Source organism: Lissotriton helveticus, chromosome 6 (genome assembly GCF_964261635.1).
Source record: "Lissotriton helveticus chromosome 6, aLisHel1.1, whole genome shotgun sequence".
NCBI classification, from domain to species: Eukaryota; Metazoa; Chordata; class Amphibia; order Caudata; family Salamandridae; genus Lissotriton; species Lissotriton helveticus.
In genome coordinates this window covers 92196447-92217476 of record NC_136067.1, presented here as the reverse complement: position 1 = coordinate 92217476, position 21030 = coordinate 92196447, and the positions used below count along the sequence as shown (strand labels likewise).

The 21030-nt window shown below is 49.0% G+C and overlaps 1 protein-coding gene across 2 annotated transcripts in view; it reads left to right on the top strand.

Annotated features, from left to right (window-relative positions):
* Positions 1–21030, top strand: part of LOC144762270 (ATP-binding cassette sub-family C member 10-like) — a 1124497-nt gene that overhangs the window by 88896 nt on the left and 1014571 nt on the right. The gene's annotated exons all lie outside the window — the stretch shown is intronic.

Here is a 21030-nt window from a genome sequence, read left to right as displayed (position 1 = left end):
TATCAAAATACACTTTAAAAACAGTTACTTGATGCCAATAGCTCCATCTGGGGCTATCACAGCGACGTGAGCAAACAAATCCAAACAGTTCAGGCTGGTCGCGGACCAGCTACGGTGTCGGGAAGACCTGCAAACAGTACCTATTAGAGATGCAGGGCGCCGAGGCCCTTGAAGTCATTCACTTTGCAGGTCGAGCTCCTTTCTGTTGGGATCAGGAGCGCTGGCGTCGGCAGGCGTTGGGTGCGGCGTGTGGTGCCCTCAGGTCACGGTGCGAGCAGCGGCTCAGTGGCAGCGACAAGATGGCGTCTTCGGTAAGACCAGGGTCGCTGTGCAAGGTGAAGGCGGTGCTCGTCACGGTACTGGCAGGTCACAGTGCAAGCAGCACCGACGTCGTTGCTGAAGCGCTGTTGTCGGTTGACGAACTGGAATCGATGATGCCGGCGTCGGTAGGCCAAGGCTGCGGTGCGGGACGAGGGCCGTGCGTCGTGTAACTTTACGAGCGGTGCCCTCGAACCACGGTGCACACAGCGGTGTCGATTTCGGCGTGGAGCGGCTGCGTCGGGGAGCCCAAGGCGTCGTGAAGCGAGGCGGTGCGGAGTGCGGTGCCCACAGGTCGCGGTGCGAGCAACGGCTCGGCGGCGGCGTCATCAGGCGTCGTCGGTGAGACCAGGGTCACGTTGCGGCGGTGCCCTCTGCGGTGCCTTCAGGACACGGAATCGGCAGCGGCGTCGTAGACGTCGAATTGCTTTTGTTCTGTATCAGCACAAAAGACACAGTCCCCAGTGCTGAGGGCAGAAGAGCTTGACGTCTTTGCTGTTCCTGAGACTTCTTGAACAGGGGGCAAGCTCTACCTCAAGCCCTTGGAGAAACTCACTAAAGTAGATGACAGAAAGTTCAGTCCAGTCCTTTCACTGCCCAAGACAGAAGCAGCCACTGTAGGCCAACACAGCAAAGCACACAGCAAAGTGGTAGTCCCTCCTCACAGCTTCTCCAGCTCTTCTTCTTGGTAGTCTCCTGGATCCAAAAGAGTTCTAAAGTTCAGGGGTCTGGGCCCCAGTATTTGTATCCAAAAATCCTTTGATCCTCTAAGCAGAGGGTGTCTGTGCCCAGCCAGAACGAGTTCTGCCTTCTCTGGTGTGATTTCCCGGCAGGGGGTGGAGACGGCATTGTCAGAGGCAGACCAGGCCCTTTGAGGTGCAAGGAAATCTCCTCCCTCTTCCCCCATCGCAGCCCAGGTTTAGTCAGCCCTTTCCTGACCTACCTAGACTATCGGAAGCCACCCTTGCTTCCTAGCCATCTGTCGTCCAAAACCCAGACAGGCAATCCACATTCCAAGAGAGGCAAACGGGATGACTGAACATGAAAATACCTACTTCCTAAAAGTGGTATTTTCAAACACAGAATCTAAAAATCACCTTTACTAAAAGATGCATAGTTAGATTCTGAGTTCAGGCATACTACATTTTATTTTACCAGCTAGTTCCCAGGGCCAGTTATGTTTATAAGAGGTTATAAACAAACTTCCCATTCTGCCCTATGGGGAACAGGTAGCCTTGCAATAGTGAAAAACGAAATGGGCTGTAATTCACTATCAGGACATGCCACACACACCAGGGCATGTCCTACCTTTCACGTACACTGCACCCTGCCCACAGGGGTACTTTGGGCCTACCTTAGGGGTGCCTGACATGTAGGAAAAGGGAAGGTTAGGGACTGGCCAAGTCTACATGACAGTTACAAACTGTGCGCAGACTCTGCAATGGCTGGTCTGAGGTACCTTTTCCGGGCTGCTCGCTTGGGTGGCACAATCTGTGCTGCAGGCCCACGTGTAGGATTTGGTTTCCAGGCCCTGGCACACTCAGTGCACTTAACTAGGGGCTGACAATACTGTAGAAGCCGCAGTCTGATTTCGGGGGGTGGTCTTATCTAGTCTGTACTGGATGAAGCATGGATGTGTGTATTAGGCTACCCCCGGGTGCTTTATGCAGGGGGGCAACAACTGGCGAGTTGGGGGTGGGAGGGTTGTTGGGGTAAGAGTTAAGGCTCAGCATAGTGTTAGGGCATGGGTACTCACAAACTTTCTCTCGGGGGCCAAATTTACAGTGTGGTTTGTGGCTGAGGGCCGCACCGGTGGGGGCGGGGTCAGAGGGGGAGGGGCGGGGCTAAAGCAAACAAAAATTGTGACCACGAGGTTAAACACATGTCCCTGCAGCAGACACCTTCGTCCACTGAGCCACCAGACCCGGCATACACACATCTTTCTCTCTCTCCCTCCTTCTCCCTCCCTCCCTCTCCCTCTGTGTCTCCCTCCCTCTCTATCCCTCCCTCTCCCTCCCTCTGTGTCTCCCTCCTTCCCTCTGTGTCTCCCTCCCTCCCGGTGTGTCTCCCTCCCTGTCTCCCACTCTCCCTCTGTGTCTCCCTCCCTGTCTCCCACTCTCCCTCTGTGTCTCCCTCCCACTCACCCTCTGTGTCTCCCTCCCAGTCTCCCACTCTCCCTCTGTGTCTCCCACTCTCCCTCTGTGTCTCCCTCCCAGTCTCCCACTCTCCCTCTGTGTCTCCCACTCTCCCTCTGTCTCCCTCCCAGTCTCCCACTCTCCCTCTGTGTCTCCCACTCTCCCTCTGTGTCTCCCTCTGTGTCTCCCACTCTCCCTCTGTGTCTCCCACTCTCCCTCTGTCTCCCTCCCAGTCTCCCACTCTCCCTCTGTGTCTCCCACTCTCCCTCTGTGTCTCCCTCCCAGTCTCCCACTCTCCCTCTGTGTCTCCCTCCCTGACTCCCACTTTCTGTTTCCCTCCCTCTGTGTCTCCCTCCCTCCTCTGTGTCTCCCTCCCTCCCTCTGTGTCTCCCTTCTCCCTCCCTCTGTGTCTCCCTCCCTCCCTCTGTGTCTCCCTCCCTCCCTCTGTGTCTTCCTTCCTGTCTCCCACTCTCTGTTTCCCTCCCTCTGTGTCTCCCTCCCTCCCTGTGTCTCCCTCTCTGTGTGAGTACCCCTGCATTACAGACACGTAGCGAACGGTAAGGAGCATGTGTAAATCACCAGTGTGCTGCAATACTGCGAAAGAAGCAGCTCGAATGGGCCAGGAAGTGCTCAAGAAATACCAATGCGCCACAATGAACGTGCAGGGAGGCGCTATATGCTGAGGAAAACATGTAACTCACCACCAGTGCACCACAACAGCACGCACCGTGTGAGTGCACTGCTCACTGCAAGGTAAATGATAGAGTTTTATAATGCACACTTCCCAGTGCAGACATTAAACCGATATATACGCTTAGGATAAAAGTTGTGAATTAGCAACGTACATATATGTCATACACTGTGTGGATCGCACTGTGTGAGGTGTTTAAATGGTATGGCACGGGCGGGTGTGACGAACAAATCCGCCGTAAAACAGCAATGACTTTGGAGATGGGTTTAGAGGAGCTTTAAATATTGAGTGGTGAATAAAGGCGCCATCTATTCCGGCCGTAAAGCCGTCACGTACCGGGAGACGGAGGGAGCGAGGGACCGCAGCGGGAAACGTTCCTTAAATCGAGAAACATTTCATAGGAGGGGGTTCACAAGTTTTCCTTAGTTTGTTCTGGATATATCACACCGAGCAAGAATTGTTGCGCCTTCATTTAAATGATCATTTTGCCGCTGACGTGCTCCCTGTTTTTTAGGTCTCGTGACCTTAAATGCGCGCAAGCGCATTGAGGAACGAGAATTCAAGTCGGCAAAATCCTCTTCAAACCAAAGGGCTTTCAGCCGGCGTTTTCTTTCAGTTCACGTCAAACACAAGCACGTGCATCAGGCACTCCTCCCACACCTCACGGACATCTGTTCATTTCTCCTGCACAAGGCTCTCCTCCCTCCCCACATCAAAGGCATCCCAGGCTTCCCCAGCGCTGCCCCGCCCATCAATCACCCTCCCACGCCAGCAGCTCTTCCCGCTCCGACCCCCTGCTCTCCGCCCCCTGCTGCATCAAAGTCTTTTTTTTAACTTAAATTACCATCTGTTCCAAAGCCTTCTTCGAGAGCAGCCAGTCGCTTCATAGGCTGCTGCACATAGCTTTGACGTACATGGGCGCTGTGCTATATGTTTAACACGCGCCCGCTTTCATAATTACAACACGCACTTCAAATTGGGCCCCTGATTTCTTCGCGCAACCACACATCCCCTCCATGCTGTTTCACCTCAGATGCATTGCTAAAAACCTGTCCGGCCAAGGCGTACGTATCTGCCCTAACGTTGAGTTGCTGCCCTCGTGTTTGCAGCATGAAGTAAGTACTGCTGCGCTCTTCAACAGACTTAATAAAGGTCTACACAAGGTCTCGTGCATGGAACTCAGCTTTCTTCACCCCAGTGAACAACAGATTACCAGCAAATGCCATGATGAGGGTCTGGCCGAAGTCTAAGAGCCCCTGCACAAGCCGCATGCACACTGTACAACACAAACCACATAAAATATGATAAACCAAGCCCTTGCACCGGAGTGTGGTGGGCTTGCACCGGAGCTGGTGACACTATATGCAGAGCGGCTGTCCTCGCACTGCGCAACGAAAAGGGCACCGGACCCCTCCCCCATTTTCGACCTGAAGCAGGGACCCCTTCCTGAAGGCAGCGGAGGACGCAGATAGCAGCACCGGGACACGACAACGCAACCCCCCCCCCTCCCGCCCTCACCCAACAGAGGAACGCTAACGGTCTTGAGGGCTGAGAGGGGCCTGGGACGCAGGTTGCTAGCAAACACAGGGGCATCACTGTGCTAAGCACAGCTCAACAAACAGAAAAAAGAAGAACTTTTTTTATAGGAGTGAATGAAATAACGCATCTACGAAGCGGAAGGGATCATCATTATCATGGGCTAAAGCATTGCTCCTGTATAACTCTACGGGCAAAATTAACAGGCACACAGAAACTTAAGGTATTTACTTCTCCCACCCGCCTGCTCTCTTTTAAAAACTAACTCCTTTTGTACAAAATGGCTGGAGCCATAAAACTGTAGTAATAAATCCCCCACCTACCTCTGTTGTCCACGAGGCCCCTCAGCTTAACTCCCCCACACAGAGATAAGAATTCCTCCCAGCTAGACTTGAGCTCTGCCTGCTCAAACAGAAGGTGTAATCCCATCCCCGGTGCTCAAAGTAATAGCAGCAGACAGAGGACTAATGTCTCTATCTCCCCTTGCCTGCATGGTTGTGAAGGGAAGCTGCTCTCCCCTGCTATCGAAGCAACAGCAACAAACAGAGGACTACTGTCTCGATCTGTACTACCTGGCGGCCATTTTAGACTAGTCTCTATTGGACTTTAGTATTTTAGACTAGTGTGAAAGAATGTCTACCTACTATTGTAGTATTATACTTCTACCTATATTTTGAACATATGTATCGCGCAGATTGCTACCTCATATATGAAAGAATGTCTGCCTGTTATTGCAGTATTACGCTCCTAGCTTTATTTTGAACATCGTAATGCACAGAATGAGAATACTTTTTCTGCATTTGTCTTTTGTTTGCAATTGTATTTTGTTACTGACACATGTACCTCACATATTTTTGACTACTCACTACTGTCACTTTCGATTCAGGTATTTTACTGCCTGCCTAGGTATTCTATTTTTATTCCAGTATATTATTTATATTATAGGCTATCACTAGTGACACTCACTAGTGTCTTCCCTGGCCCTGTAACTAGCGGCTGACAGTTTGTACTATCGTCCTAGTTCCTACTTCTAACACCACAGCCTCTCTAAAATGGAGCTCAACGGCAAGCACACTTTTAGAATTAACTACCCCTCCACTCCTCTCTCCAAAAATGCCACTAAACGTTTTAAACACAACGTCTTGAGGTCACACCCTGAAACACCCTTTGCCGACACTTACTTCTCACTGGGCAATGGAGCCCTGAATACTGATATCATCTTCCACACCTCACGCAGAGCCCAATGGAGAAAAACTTTCCTATCCCTACTCACAGTCTCCACCACCAGGAAAACAACTCATGGCCTAATTCTCACCATCACACCTTCCCACCTCTTCCCGGGCAGGTCTACCATTACTATCTACAATAACGGGATTGTCCTAATCCAATCCACGGACAAGAACCTGGAATTACTAGACAACCTGTTCCCCAAGTTCAAAGAGCACCTCTCCAAGCTGAGGACCCCCACCCAGAACTCCGCCAGCACTATCACCCCTGACGTCGCATCCACCACCTACTACACTTCTACCCCTAGCACCCCAGTAAATGGCCCACCTGCTGTTAACGCCCCCCACTCCCCAAGGACAGTCACAAATAACTCCACCGCACATACTAGCAGCCCCTCTAACATGACCCTTCTTATCCCCACCCATACCCCCTCCATCCCTCCCCCCCCGGACAGAACATCCCCCGCCCACAACACACCACCATCTGAACAAGCCACCGCCCAAAGTTTATCCACCCCCACCTCCCATCCCCCCCCACGACAGACACCTCTCCCTCCCCATCTCCCTCCCCACTCCCACCCACGAGTCTCTCACACCTGACACAACAACTCCCACCCACTACACGCCTACATCTGCACACACCATCACTCGGAGTTTATCCACCCATCCCCCCCACGGCAGACAACTCTCCCTTCCCTGCTCCCTCCCCACTCCCACTCACAACTCTATCTCCCTCCCAACAAAAGATACAGAACATACCTCCTCCCTTACCTTAGCATCCCCCTCTCTCCCACCTCCTATTCTCAGCCCTCACTACCCTCCTGTCTCCCCCACTGTCTTCAGCCTTCACTCACTCTTCTACTCACCGGCACCGTCTCCCACTGAAGTCACTACCTATGCTTCCCACCCACCGCCTGTCTCACCCACTTCACTCACACCCCTCGCCCACAAACACGTTCACACCGTGAATACCATCCCACTCATTAGCACCGCGGAACCCCTCAACAAGGCTAGTATACCCCCCCCGATACCCTGCCTGCTCTCCAGCACACTACTCAACCACTCACCAACGGCTCTCTCCACCAACACCTTCCCCAATGACCCTCCTGACCTGACTTTATCCACCCTCCAACAAGTCAAAGAGGAAATCTTACAAATCAAAAAAGACATCCACGCAATCAAAAACCTTCTCTCCTCACAGCCCAATCTACCTCCCACCATCCCACTACCCTACAAACGACGCACCCTCCCTACATACCCTCGCCCCCGACGACACCAGCAATGGCCTACTATCCCCGTTCGCAATAATTCCCACCGCCCCCGTCGTGTTCTCAACCCCTTGTCGGACCGCGACCTATGCTCTCTCCTAAGCTCTTATGGGCCAGGTCCGGTAAAAGACTTTTCCAACTCACACATCCCCATACCCACAATTCTTACAAACCCTCTAAGGCTCCCAACACTCAACAACAGAGGCTCCGTCCCTAACAACCTCAGAAAAGTTCCCCTCACACTAGAAAGCTCGACCACCCTTCTCTCTCCCAAACTCAAATGCATCCTACTAAACTGCAGATCGGCCCAGAGACATTCCTCCGACATCGCGGATCTCGTCTCAAATAGGGATCTGGACCTAGCCATTCTAACGGAAACGTGGCTCACTGAAGCCTCTACCCCGATTATGGACATACTAGTCCCCCCCAATTATCACATCATTAGGCTGGACAGGTCTCCTGGCAAGACGGGCGGGGGAATTGCATGCATTTTTAGGAGCAACCTCTCCGTTACTCAAGTCACCTCCCCCTCCCTTTCCTCCTGTGAACTACTCTGCCTCGACATCACCAGTGAGGGCAAACAAGTCTGTGCTTTACATCTTATCTATCACCCGCCTGGTGACAATCTCATATTCACCCAACAATTCATGGACCTGATCACTTCCAATGCCGGTCGGCAGACCACTCAAGTCTACCTGGGTGACTTCAATCTCCACTGGAACGATCAGAAAGACACCGTGGTGAATAGTCTCAAAACTTTCCTCAATGCGCTTGACCTCACCCAACTATGCGATAAACCAACACACGACAAAGGCGCGATACTCGATCTCATCATTGCCAAAGAGAACGTTATTCATCTGGAGGCGATTCTACCCTGCGACTAGTCAGATCACCACATTATCACCTTTTTTATCAACGAAAAAGTTAAACGTAACCCTACTCAACCAATCAAAACCAAAACATGGAAACGGGATTTAAAGAATCTCAACCCCTCTACCCTACCTCCCCACATCGGCAACCTCCTCCTTCCCCCTTCAGGGGCCTCAGATGTTCAATCACTGACTGACCACTACCTTGACTCTATGAATACAATAGTCAATGAAGTCGCCCCTCTGCAACTGAAGAGAGTCTCCACCAAAATTTCTAACCCCTGGTATGATGACAGACTCAATGACGAAAGGCGTAATATGCGAATGGCAGAGCGCACCTGGAGATCGGACCCCTCAGCACTGCATCTCAAAAAGCTTAAGAACAAGAGAAATGCCTACTTTAGGAAAATAAAGCGCACAAAGTCGGACTTCTTCAGCCGCCAGTTGGACCAAGCGAAGAACAGGCCAAGAAAGCTGTTCGAGCTAATCAAGACCCAAACAAAGGCACAACCCACACAATCAAACAGCACAACAAATGACACCCCACACTGTGAAGCCTTCTCCGCTTTCTTTAAACTAAAGACTGACAACATAAGAAATGACCTCATCATGGATGTAAGCCGATACCCCAACCACACCAGAATGGCAGACACTCAACCTAAAAACAAGGCATCCTGGCAGCACTTCGATACCTATTCGGAAGAAGCAATACACAAACTGCTCTGCACCTTGAAGCCCTCTAATCACCTCACAGACCCTCTACCTGCTAATGCTGTAAAAGACTTTATCCCCTTGCTCCTCCCTCTCTGGACCAAGATCATCAACAGCTCTCTGCAACAAGGCCACATTCCAGACTCCCTTAAGGTGGGGCAAGTCACGCCTATACTCAAGAAACCTACAGCTGATCCGTCTGACCTAAACAACTATCGACCCATCACCAATATCCCCACCCTGGCCAAACTGCTGGAGAAATGTGTCCAACTCCAACTAACAAAACACATTGATCAATATGACCTCCTCAACCCTCATCAATCAGGCTTCAGAGCGAAACATAGCACGGAAACAGCTATGACACACATAATTGATGATGCCCTCCAAATTCTGGATCGCAATGAGTCCTGCCTCCTCATCCTTCTTGACCTCTCGTCAGCATTTGACACGGTCAAACATGAGAACTTGCTAGAGCTGCTAAGTACTAGAATGGGGCTATCGGGAACTGTTCTCTAGTGGTTTTCGTCCTTCCTTCACAATCGGTCTCAGAGGTTCAAGATCGACAATGTGCTATCTACACCTGTGCCTGCAGATCTAGGTGTTCCACAAGGATCCACCCTCTCCCCTACACTGTTCAACCTCGTTATGGAACCGCTCGCCACCTTGCTTCAAGCTTCCAATGTTCAATTCCATATGTACGCCGATGACACACAACTCTATCTAAAGTTACAATCCCCGGAAGATATCAAACATCTGAATTCCACACTTATTAACACCCAATCTTGGCTGGCCGATAATCACCTCAAACTAAATGCCCTGAAAACTGAGTTCCTACTCATCTCACCCCCGGCGAAAATCTCCACCACCCAAACCTGGCTCAACAACCTAACAGCACTCAATGTCCAACCTACCATCGTGGACTCGGCGAAATCCCTAGGCATCACACTCGACGCCAAGCTCAACATGCAGCAGCACGTCAGCAAAGCCACAAAAGCAGCTAACTTCCAAATTAACACGCTGAGGAAAATTAAACCCTTCCTCCCGGCCAAAGACTTCCAAACTGCTGTACAAGCTTTAGTCATCCCTCGAATAGACTACGGAATTGCGGCCCTCAGCGGTCTCCCGCTATCCACAACAGCACCCTTAAGAGCCTCCCTGAACGCTGCCGCGAGACTCATTACTGGCTCTAGAAAGCATTCGCACATATCCCCAGACTTAAAGTCTCTAAAATGGCTGCCTTTTGAAGCCAGAATACAGCTAAAAATTGCAGTTATGACACACGCGGCCGTGCACCACAAGGCACCCAACTACCTCGCTCAAAAGCTGTCTATATCAGGAGGTTCGAGATCCAATAGGAGTACAAAAAATCTACTCCTGAAACCTCGTAGATTCCGGAAAGTGAAAACTTACAAGCGCTCCTTCTCAGGAATGGCACCCAGGATCTGGAATGCGCTCCCTCCTGAAACCAGACTGATCTCCTCCACTGCACTCTTCAAGAAAGAGGTGAAAACAATCCTTCTGGCCAAGATCTCCTGATCGTTATAGATGTTGGTTCAGAGACTCTGCATTGCCTTATACCACTGCTCACCCTATCCCTTGGCACTATACTCTATTTGCTGGGGGCACTACTACGCTACTCTCTTACTACCGACCAAGATATGTTACACGTTGGTTTACTGATCCACCTAAACACCTCTGTAGTGATCAATGACTTGTGCTGTCCTATATTACTTCCTTACCTGATTGTATATGGATTGGTTTTATGTATGTTTTTATTATCCATGTTATTACCATGTTATTGATTATTATATTGTTCCCATTATCTCTGTTGACTCCTACTGCCCCTACCCTGTCTTTGTGAAGCGCTCTGATATCTGTAAGGATCCTGTTCGCGCTATATAAAACTTTGAATAAATAAATAAATAAATAAACTCTTGCAAATTAAAAAAGAACTAGCATTTCTTTATCACGCAGAACCGTTTCAACTGCATACAATGGATTGCTTCACTGTGGCCATATAGTTGCTTGTCAGGACATATGCCCTGGTCTTCGGACGTGCGCAGGCAGAGTGCAGATTCAGAGTGCAGATTCAGAGTGCAGATTCACAGTGCAGATTCAGAGTGCAGATTCACAGTGCAGATTCAGAGTGCAGATTCAGAGTGCAGATTCAGAGTGGAGAGTGCAGATTCAGAGTGCAGATTCAGAGTGCAGAGTGCAGATTCAGAGTGCAGATTCAGAGTGCAGATTGCAGATTCAGAGTGCAGATTCAGAGTGCAGATTCAGAGTGCAGATTCAGAGTGCAGAGTGCAGATTCAGAGTGCAGAGTGCAGATTCAGAGTGCGGAGTGCAGATTCAGAGTGCAGATTCAGAGTGCAGCAGTGCAAGCTTCCCTCACACACAGAGCAGGTACAGCACAGGCAGCAGCAGTGCAAGCTTCCCTCATGCAAAGGACAGGTACAGCACAGGCAGCAGCAGTGCAAGCTTCCCTCACACACAGAGCAGGTACAGCACAGACAGCAGCAGTGCAAGCTTCCCTCACACACGGAGCATGCACAGCACAGGCCGCAGCAGTGCAAGCTTCCCTCTCACATGGAGCAGGTACAGCTCAGGCAGCAGCAGTGCAAGCTTCCATCACACATAGAACACGTACAGCACAGGCAGCAGCAGTGCAAGCTTCCCTCACACACAGAGCAGGTACAGCACAGGCATCAGCAGTGCAAGCTTCCCTCACACACAGAACAGGTACAGCACCGGCAGCAGCAGTGCAAGCTTCCCTCACACACAGAGCAGGTACAGCACAGACAGCAACAGTGCAAGCTTCCCTCGCACATAGAGAAGGTAAAGCACAGGCAGCAGCAGTGCAAGCTTCCCTCACACACAGAACTGGTACAGCGCAGGCGGCAGCAGTGCAAGCTTCCCTCACACACAGAGCAGGTACAGCACAGGCAGCAGCAGTGCAAGCTTCCCTCACACACGGAACAGGTAGAGCACAGGCGGCAGCAGTGCAAGCTTCCCACACACACAGAGCAGGTAGAGCACAGGCAGCAGCAGTGCAAGCTTCCCTTACACACAGAGCAGGTACAGCACAGGCAGCAGCAGTGCAAGCTTCCCTCACACATAGAACAGGTACAGCACAGGCAGCAGCAGTGCAAGCTTCCCCCACACACAGAACAGGTACAGCACCGGCAGCAGCAGTGCAAGCTTCCCTCACACACAGAGCAGGTACAGCACAGGAGGCAGCAGTGCAAGCTTCCCTCACACACAGAGCAGGTACAGCACAGGCGGCAGCAGTGCAAGCTTCCCTCACACACAGAGCAGGTACAGCACAGGCAGCAGCAGTGCAAGCTTCCCTCACACACAGAGCAGGTACAGCACAGGCTGCAGCAGTGCAAGCTTCCCTCACACTCGGAACAGGTACAGCACAGGTGGCAGCAGTGCAAGCTTCCCTCACACACGGAACAGGTACAGCCCAGGCGGCAGCAGTACAAGCTTCCTCACACACAGAGCAGGGACAGCACAGGCAGCAGCAGTGCAAGCTTCCCTCACACACAGAGCAGGTACAGCACAGGCGGCAGCAGTGCAAGCTTCCCTCACACACAGAGCAGGTACAGCACAGGCGGCAGCAGTGCAAGCTTCCCTCACACACAGAACAGGTACAGCACAGGCGGCAGCAGTACAAGCTTCCCTCACACACAGAGCAGGTACAGCACAGGCAGCAGCAGTGCAACCTTCCCTCACACACAGAGCAGGTACAGCACAGACAGCAGCAGTGCAAGCTTCCATCACACACGGAGCAGGCACAGCACAGGCCGCAGCAGTGCAAGCTTCCCTCTCACATGGAGCAGGTACAGCTCAGGCAGCAGCAGTGCAAGCTTCCATCACACATAGAACACGTACAGCACAGGCAGCAGCAGTGCAAGCTTCCCTCCCACACAGAGCAGGTACAGCACAGGCATCAGCAGTGCAAGCTTCCCTCACACACAGAACAGGTACAGCACAGGGAGGAGCAGTGCAAGCTTCCCTCACACACAGAGCAGGTACAGCACAGGCAGCAGCAGTGCAAGCTTCCCTCACATGGAACAGGTACAGCACAGGGAGGAGCAGTGCAAGCTTCCCTCACACATAAAACATGTAAAGCTCAGACAGAAGTTCTACTTGTTTCTTCTCTCTCACACTCACACACACACACACACACATGCACAGATATAGCACAGGCAGCATCAGTGCAAGCATCCCTTGCATAACAGGTGCTGCACAGGCAGCAGCAGGGCGGGTGCGCACACACACACACACACACCCACACACACACACACTCCCCCCTCCCCAACACCATCCCCTGCATAGAGAACAGTTACAACACAGGCAGCTGCTGTGCAAGCTTCCCTCACGTCGAATATTCCAGCACTGACAGCAGCACTGCTTGTTTCTCTCACACACCAGGATACAGCACAAACCGTAGCAGGCAAACTTCCATTAGTCTCAGTACAGGAAGAGCCTCCTTCATATTAATAATTATAATCCTTATTAATGCAATTATTTTTAAATGACCATTCGTATAGCATTAACAAACACTACCAAAACAAAATCTCTTGGTGCTATTAACCGCATGCGTGCGGGCGGAATTCCGCTCGTACGCGGAGTTTTGCGAAACCGCATTTTACGTGACGAGCTGGGCTCGTCATCAGCGTAGCAGGAGGCTACCTCATGACGAGCCCAGCTCGTCATCAGCGTGGAAGGGGTTAAGTCAACAAGGACTACAAGTAGAAAGGGCGTGTTTTATGCACCGCTTGCAGGTTGTCAAAACACATAAATTGAAGGCATTGTCATTTAGAATGCCAGTAGCTCTCAAAATCTCGCAAATACGAGACCTATTGCATTGCAAATGCTTGTCTACTTATTCGTGTAATTCCCAGTCTCGATAGGGAGTTGCTGCCTCGTTCGTTTCACCATATAGAACCAGCAGCCCAGCGATGTATGTTGGTGCATAAAAAATACTATTTAATGCACATTAAACTTCTTTCATTGGTTGAACACATCTGTCAGAAAAGACTGAATAGTACCTGATTGCTTGTGGGGTAATTTTTTTGCAATCACTGGGTCTGTGTTTTCTTTAGCGCAGAGAAACCCCCGGGTATTCATTCATTTTATATACAATAAAATGTATTTAGCTGTTCATTTTTGCGGTATGGTATAGCGCGTACCATGTCTGCACGGACGTCATAGCGCTGAACACGAGCTGAAATCAAACACACAGTACGCTGAAACTATACATTAAATTCGAAAACAATGGTACGGGTATTGCATCTCTCTGTGTGTCATCTGCTCACCCTCCCATCTTTTGTTACAGATGTTTCTTGGGAAAATGACCTCCCTCTGTGTCTCCCTCCCTCCCTCAGCTTCCCCGGCCGCGCGCACACAGCCCCACCAAGTACTTCATGGGTCTTTAAAAGACCATTTACATGTTAATGAGGCTCTGTTTAATTTCACCTCTTAGGCCCCTGCAGCTCCCCTCTGACAATCACTGGAATCCCCCGGGCCCCCACAGAGCAGAGTCTGAGTCCGCGCTGCTGCGGCTGTATTTGCGAACACTATTTAGTTTATTTATTTTTAAACAAAGGTGTCTGCAATGTCCGCGGGCCGCCCAGGAAGGCTTGCCGGGCCGCCACCGGCCCGCGGGCCGTACTATGAGTACCCCTGTGTTAGGGCCTCACTACTGGCCTACACCGTTATGGGCTTGGCGGGTGGTTGGTCCACTTCTGGGAACTGGCGTAGGCGTAGGGCGTTTTAGAAGTAAAGAGCGCATGAGTGCTACTGTTATGTTGGTGGACTGTGGTAAATAAATAAATAATACCTCTATTTTTGACTGGATATAACAATAACAGATAGCTCAATAAATAAGAGTCAAGATTCGAGGTAGTAGGAGTTTGCAGGTTTAATACAGCATAAAGGACAGGAACAGGACAACCTGCACGGGCAAGATCTGGGATGGCTAGCAACTTTTAATAACAGTGCACAAGCATATATAGTTAAACAAAATACATTACAGTACATACAGTAGGCGTAACAGTGGGTGGGGCCTGTAACAGTCGCGAGAGATAAGGCAGAAAGGAGGTGTAACAAGAGGCGTGAACAGGGCGTATACATAGACATGTGATGTAAACGTAACGGAATATGTCACAAATGGGGCGGAAACATGGAGGGGGCTACCTAAGGAGCCGGGACCTCTAACCTAGTGGTGCGCGCAAGCTGGCAATGACGTGTAACTAGGGAGAAGCTGGGGGCTATGACTTCTGAGCTAGAAGGAGAGACGAAAGTCTGGAGAGTCAGAGCGACATGTACCTAAACACTATCTAGTATCTGATGTTTAGAGAACATGTTGATAGAATCCAAAAGTTATCAGGGCAAAGGCTAACAGACACTAAGACTGGTGCATGCATTATTCTACATGTAGTGTGTGTTGAGGAATATTAAATGACCATAAATACAGTATTTCTCTTACATGGAGACGTAAAGGCTAGACGATGACTGAAACTATTGATGCGATTCAGTAGCTTAGGAATGCAGAGAAGGAGAGCTGGACTGATAACTGGAATCATAACATACTCTTGGCAGACTGGCAGGCAGAGCCAGGCCGAGCCGGGCACTGTGAGGCAGGAAGTAAGTGAAGGGTCAGGGATACAGGTGGGGGCTGTATCGCTCCTCAGCGAGGTTTCAGGAGACAGGAGCTGAATCTGAGTCCGGGCCCTTTTGAGGCCTAGAAACAGGGACTTTACAATGAAATAACGTGCACACTGAGAAACGTGGCAACGTAGCTTTACATAGGCCTAATACTCGTAGCTTTCACGAGAACTGGAAACTGGCATACTAGAGATGGACACAACTGTAATTGCGTCTTTAATCGATCATGGGGAATACATATGCATATTAATCATGCACATACAACATAAGATGGGGGACACGTAGGGACACAGAACATGGCAAAATTTACTTTTCCACATTCCCTCCTTGTCACTACGTTTCCATCAGGAAACATCAATATTCATGATACCATCTATCATTTCATACAGTATCATTTGCTCGTCTCGAATTTTCTTGGAACGGGATCTAGGACGGGACTTGGGACTAGGAATACAAGAGGTAGCACAAATGCCGCAAATCGCAGGGCCACATTGTATACAGAGGCAGCAACTGAATATGATCGCTACTGCAATACCTAGAAGTGACAATATTTTCCATCCCCAGGCAGAAATTATACTCCAGAGCCAACCGGACCATGTCCAGGTGCCTGGATTCTGGTGTAACTGATGGGCAATTTTATGAAGTCTGGTTATAGCTGAATAAACAGACGGCGCGTTATTTGGAATGAAAATGTAGCAACTAGATCCGATGACTCTACATGCTCCTCCTCTATCGGCCAGTATGACGTCAAGAACGAGACGATTTTGGAGCACGACAAATCTCATAGCAGATTGCTCTTCGGTTAAGTTACCTAGAGCAGAGGCAGTCTCATTCACTACTGCTTCAAGGGTTCTGGTTAACCTACGGATTAACTTACTATTCTGGATAGGTCCTATAAAGAAAAAGAATCCTCTATTGAAATCTGTATACTGTTCTAGAGCAGTTTCAGTTTGGTCGACAATCGGGGACTCGATCTCCCTTCTATGTCTAATGTGTACTAGATGTGTGTTTCTATGATAATCAGATGGGGCTAGGAAAACTGGTGGCAGTAGGAAGGCAATGTAACAGGTTCCCTCCCAATTGAGGGGCAGACGAACATATGCGGTCTGACCACAAACAAAATAAGAATGACGTGAAGCTTTGAAAATAGATTTCCCACTGTCACTATACTCGACAATAGTAGTACAATCACTATGTCCTACATGTACGGAACCATTATTTCTGACACATAATTCGCCTTTGACTGGTAGTACTGAAATAGCAGGTAAGTCTGGAGTAGGATCAGACTGAACATTCAGGACCATAAAATTCGAAGAATAATTACCCAAATTATAAACTTCATTTTCTAGATCTAACCCTGTTCTGTGGGGAAGACCTTGCTTGTCTGGAAAACATGTACTGTTCAGAAGGGACATATCATTTGAAGATGACGTTAACATGGACCAGGCTCCACAGGAACCATTATGTGAAAACGGATAAGGAAACAGTGGCAGAACTCCCTTCGGTGTCTGGAAAGGGGGGAGTCGACCACACACCCAACAATTAGTGGCATTGCTGGTCTGGTGTGAATAATGTAACATACGGATAAATGAATTGTTGCGCATAGCAAGACGATAGGATAGTTCGTGAGGAGGTAGATCACTAAACGTGTGCTCTACTGTAGCATTAGAAGACTTATTTACATGAGAAATTGGAAAACATAAATGAAATGCATAACTCGTGCAGGTAACCATTAAGCTTAAAAACAATATAAAACTTAGAAAAACGATACATCGGATTGAGTTTTGACTAACTCTCTCACTATGGGGGTCTATTTCATACATGTCAGATACCTGTCTAACCGTTTCACCTAGGGGAGGACTTAGACAATTAAACTGGCTGACTTATTTTACTAGACCGTAGCTTACTTTTATACTCCTGCTGCGGAGTTTTCTCTAACAGGGAGGGCTTGATATCAATGTCATTTGCGGGACAGTCCTTAATAATAGTATCTTGGCAGTCTTTAAAATCTTGACAATCCTTGGAAATGTTCTTGGAAACAGTTTTTAGTCCGTGAAATTTCTTGACGTGTGACAGATGCACCCACCCCTTCCTGCCTTCCAACTTGACGGCAGTACGGGTGGTTAGAAGGACTAACTTCGGCTCCTTCCAGCGAGGCTCCAGCGGACTTGAACGATCAAAATTGCGGACGAGGACCAGGGTGCCGGGAAGGATCTCGTGTGGCTTGACTTCAGTATTGTCGGGAAATGCAGCGGCAACCTGTGAACGACAAGAGTGTAGGGCAGACATCAAGGAAGCTAGGTAATCTGTCAGCATATTACTGGAAACATCTGTAATACTTCGGGGTCTAGGTGTACCCCATACATTCGGGGGGCGGCCGAATACGACCTCATAAGGAGACAGACCTGATCTGGAATGTGCGATCATGCGCATATAAAACAAAGCGACTGGCAGAGCAACTAACCAGTCTACACCTTTTTCTTGACAGATTTTGGCGATACGGATTTTTAGGGTCTGGTTATGTCTCTCTACGAGACCGGCTGCTTCTGGATGGCGTACACAATGGAACTTCCACTGGTACCCTAGTAAAAGGGAAACATGCTTCATGAGTTCAGATGAGAATGGCTGGCCGTTATCAGAATACACGACCCTAGGGAGTCCATAACGGGGGAAGAATTCACGAACCAGCTGCTTGGCAGTGGTCGCGGCTGTGTAATCTGGGACTGGATATGCTTCTGTCCACCTGGACAAAGCGCATACAACTACAAGGACATACTTGAAACCTCGACATCGCTCCATCTGAATATAATCCATCTGGAGGACTTCAAAAGGGTGGTCAGGGGGCTGGAATCCACCTTGTTCCACCGGGACACTTTTACCTGCATTGAATTGACAACATATCATACAAGTACGGACTTTCTGCTTGGCTGCAGCTCGTAAATGCTTGTTAAACCAAATGTTCTGGATACTGTCTAACATGGCTTTTTCTCCTAAGTGTGCTGGACTATGTGTGGTATTGATAATGACTTGAACCATTGAGTCGGGGAGAAACCATGTGGCTTTTCCCTTCGTCAACCATCCTTGATCTGTCTGGACCCCTCCTTGTTCGGACCATTTCTTGATTTCTTCGGGAGTAGCATGTAACTGGATATCTATGACATCTTGAGTAGGGTCCTTAACTGTCATACAAGTAGTCTGTTCTAGAGTGGATGTCGGTGTCTTGTTAACTGGTATGTCTGGTGTCTGTGCTGTAAGCTTGGCTGTTCGATCTGCTAGATCATTTCCTTGGGAAATAATGTCAGTAACTTTCGTATGTGCTTTGCACTTCATGATAGCGATAGATGTCGGTAAATGTATTGCATCTAACAGAGCTTGAATGAGGAGACCATGCTGAATCTTGGTTCCATGAGAAGTCATGAAACCTCTCTCCTGCCAGAGCACTCCGAAGTCGTGTACAACTCCAAATGCGTAGCGTGAATCTGTGTAGATATTAACTTTCAGGTTCTTGGCGTGTATGCAGGCTTGAGTCAGAGCAACTAGCTCTGCTGCTTGAGCAGATAGGGTGTCAATACGATGTGTTTCAATAACTTCAGTGTCAGTAGTCACTGCATACGCGGCTACTAGTTCTCCTGTACTTGTTCTCATACATGAACCATCCACATAAAGTGTCAGGTCGGGATCTGGTAATGGAATATCTGTCAGATCTTGTCTTGGCTTAGTCATAGTGTTAACTCCTTCCACACAGTCATGTGTGGCAGGATTTGAAGTAACTGACGGTAACAGTGTAGCAGGATTCAGAACGTTGCAGCGTCTGATTTCTATGTGTGGCTGGAACAGTGTTAGTTCATAACCTGTCAAACGTGCAATTGTCAAGTGCTGGGTCTGTGTTCGGTTTAAAAGAACTTCCACGGAGTGTGGAACTTGTACTGTCAGGTAATGTCCTAATACTATGGAATCACTTTGTCTGATAGCTAGTGCTGTGGCTGCAACTGACTTGAGGCACGCAGGCAGAGCCTGGGCTACTGGATCTAGTGTGCTCGAAAAATAAGCACAGGGCTTGTATTGTCCTGCTTGATCTTGTGTAAGAACAGATAATGCTGTACCATCACGTTCTGTGACAAAAAGTGTAAAAGGCTTATTGTAGTTCGGTGTAGCTAGGACAGGAGCTTGGCATAAGGCTTTCTTTAACTCATTGAAACTAAGTGTATGTTCAGATGTCCAAGGGAGGACAGTCGATACGGCTGCCTCCTGTGTCGTTAACTGTATCAGTGGCTTGGCTAGAAATGCATACTGAGGAATCCATTGTCTGCAATAAGAAGTAAGGCCGATAAAAGCACGTACCTCCTTCTGTGTCTTGGGCTGTGGAAGACTCGCTATTAACTGGATACGGTCAGGTGTCAACTGCCTACCCCACTTGGACAGTAAGTGGCCTAAGTAGATCACTTGCTGGACACAGAATTGAAGCTTTGAAGGGGACACCTTGTGCCCCATCTCGGCTAGGAAATACAGGACTGTAAGCGATGCTCGCTCGCAAGCATGTTCAGAACGGGCTGTGATCAGTAGATCATCGACATACTGGAGCAGGGCAGTGTCAGTTGGCATGTGAATATTGTCTAGTTGTCTCTTAAGTGCTTGACTGTAAATACTAGGACTTTCTGTGAAACCTTGAGGAGCTCGTGTGAATTTATAGCTCCTTCCATTTAAACAGAATCCGAAAAGAAACTGACTGTCTGGATGAATGGGGACACTGAAAAATGCGTTTTTGAGGTCTATGACTGTGAAAAATGTAGCCTCAGAATCAATGGCTGTCAATAGGGAAGAAATATCTGGGACAACTGGGTACTGGGGAATGATACATTTATTAAGTTCTCGAAGGTCAATCACTAATCGATATACTGGAGGTGCATTTGGATCAGTACGTTTCATGACTGGAATGATAGGAGAATTACATACATTGGAGTCAGTTTCTACAACTACTCCTTGAGCAATGAGCTCGTCAATAATTTTGGATAAGGCTGCTACAGCCTCAGGTGGCAATCTGTACTGTCTGATTCGTGGTAACACTACACCTGGTTTGAGAGTCACACGATGGGGTGTGATTTGCATAAAACCAACATCAGTTGGACCTTGTGCCCATAGATGCTGCGGAACATTCAATAATCTTGGATCAAAATCACGTAATACATAGTGACCCTTAAAGTCACGTAAAAACAAACGTATTCCTTCTGGGGAGCAGCAAATAACTGCACCTAATTCTTTTAATGTCTTAATGCCTAACAAATTTTCTGGACATGATTTCGTGAGTAGCAGGTCAGTAGTTCGGGACAATGGACCTACTTCTAGAGTAACTGGTTTGGAAATCTCGTTAACAATTGGCTTTCCTGAAAATCCAAGGGAAACATTTCTAGAGCCTGAGAGCGGAGCCCCTGGAACCTCGTCATGACTGATAGTAGTCCTACTTGCCCCTGTATCAATCAGAAACTTTCTGTCTTTCCCTAATACTTGACTGTGAACATAGGGACCCTCTTGATCTACAGGAATCTCGATGAGAGGCAAGCCTACCTCCCTCTCTAGGCTGTTTCATGAATACGGCTGGTA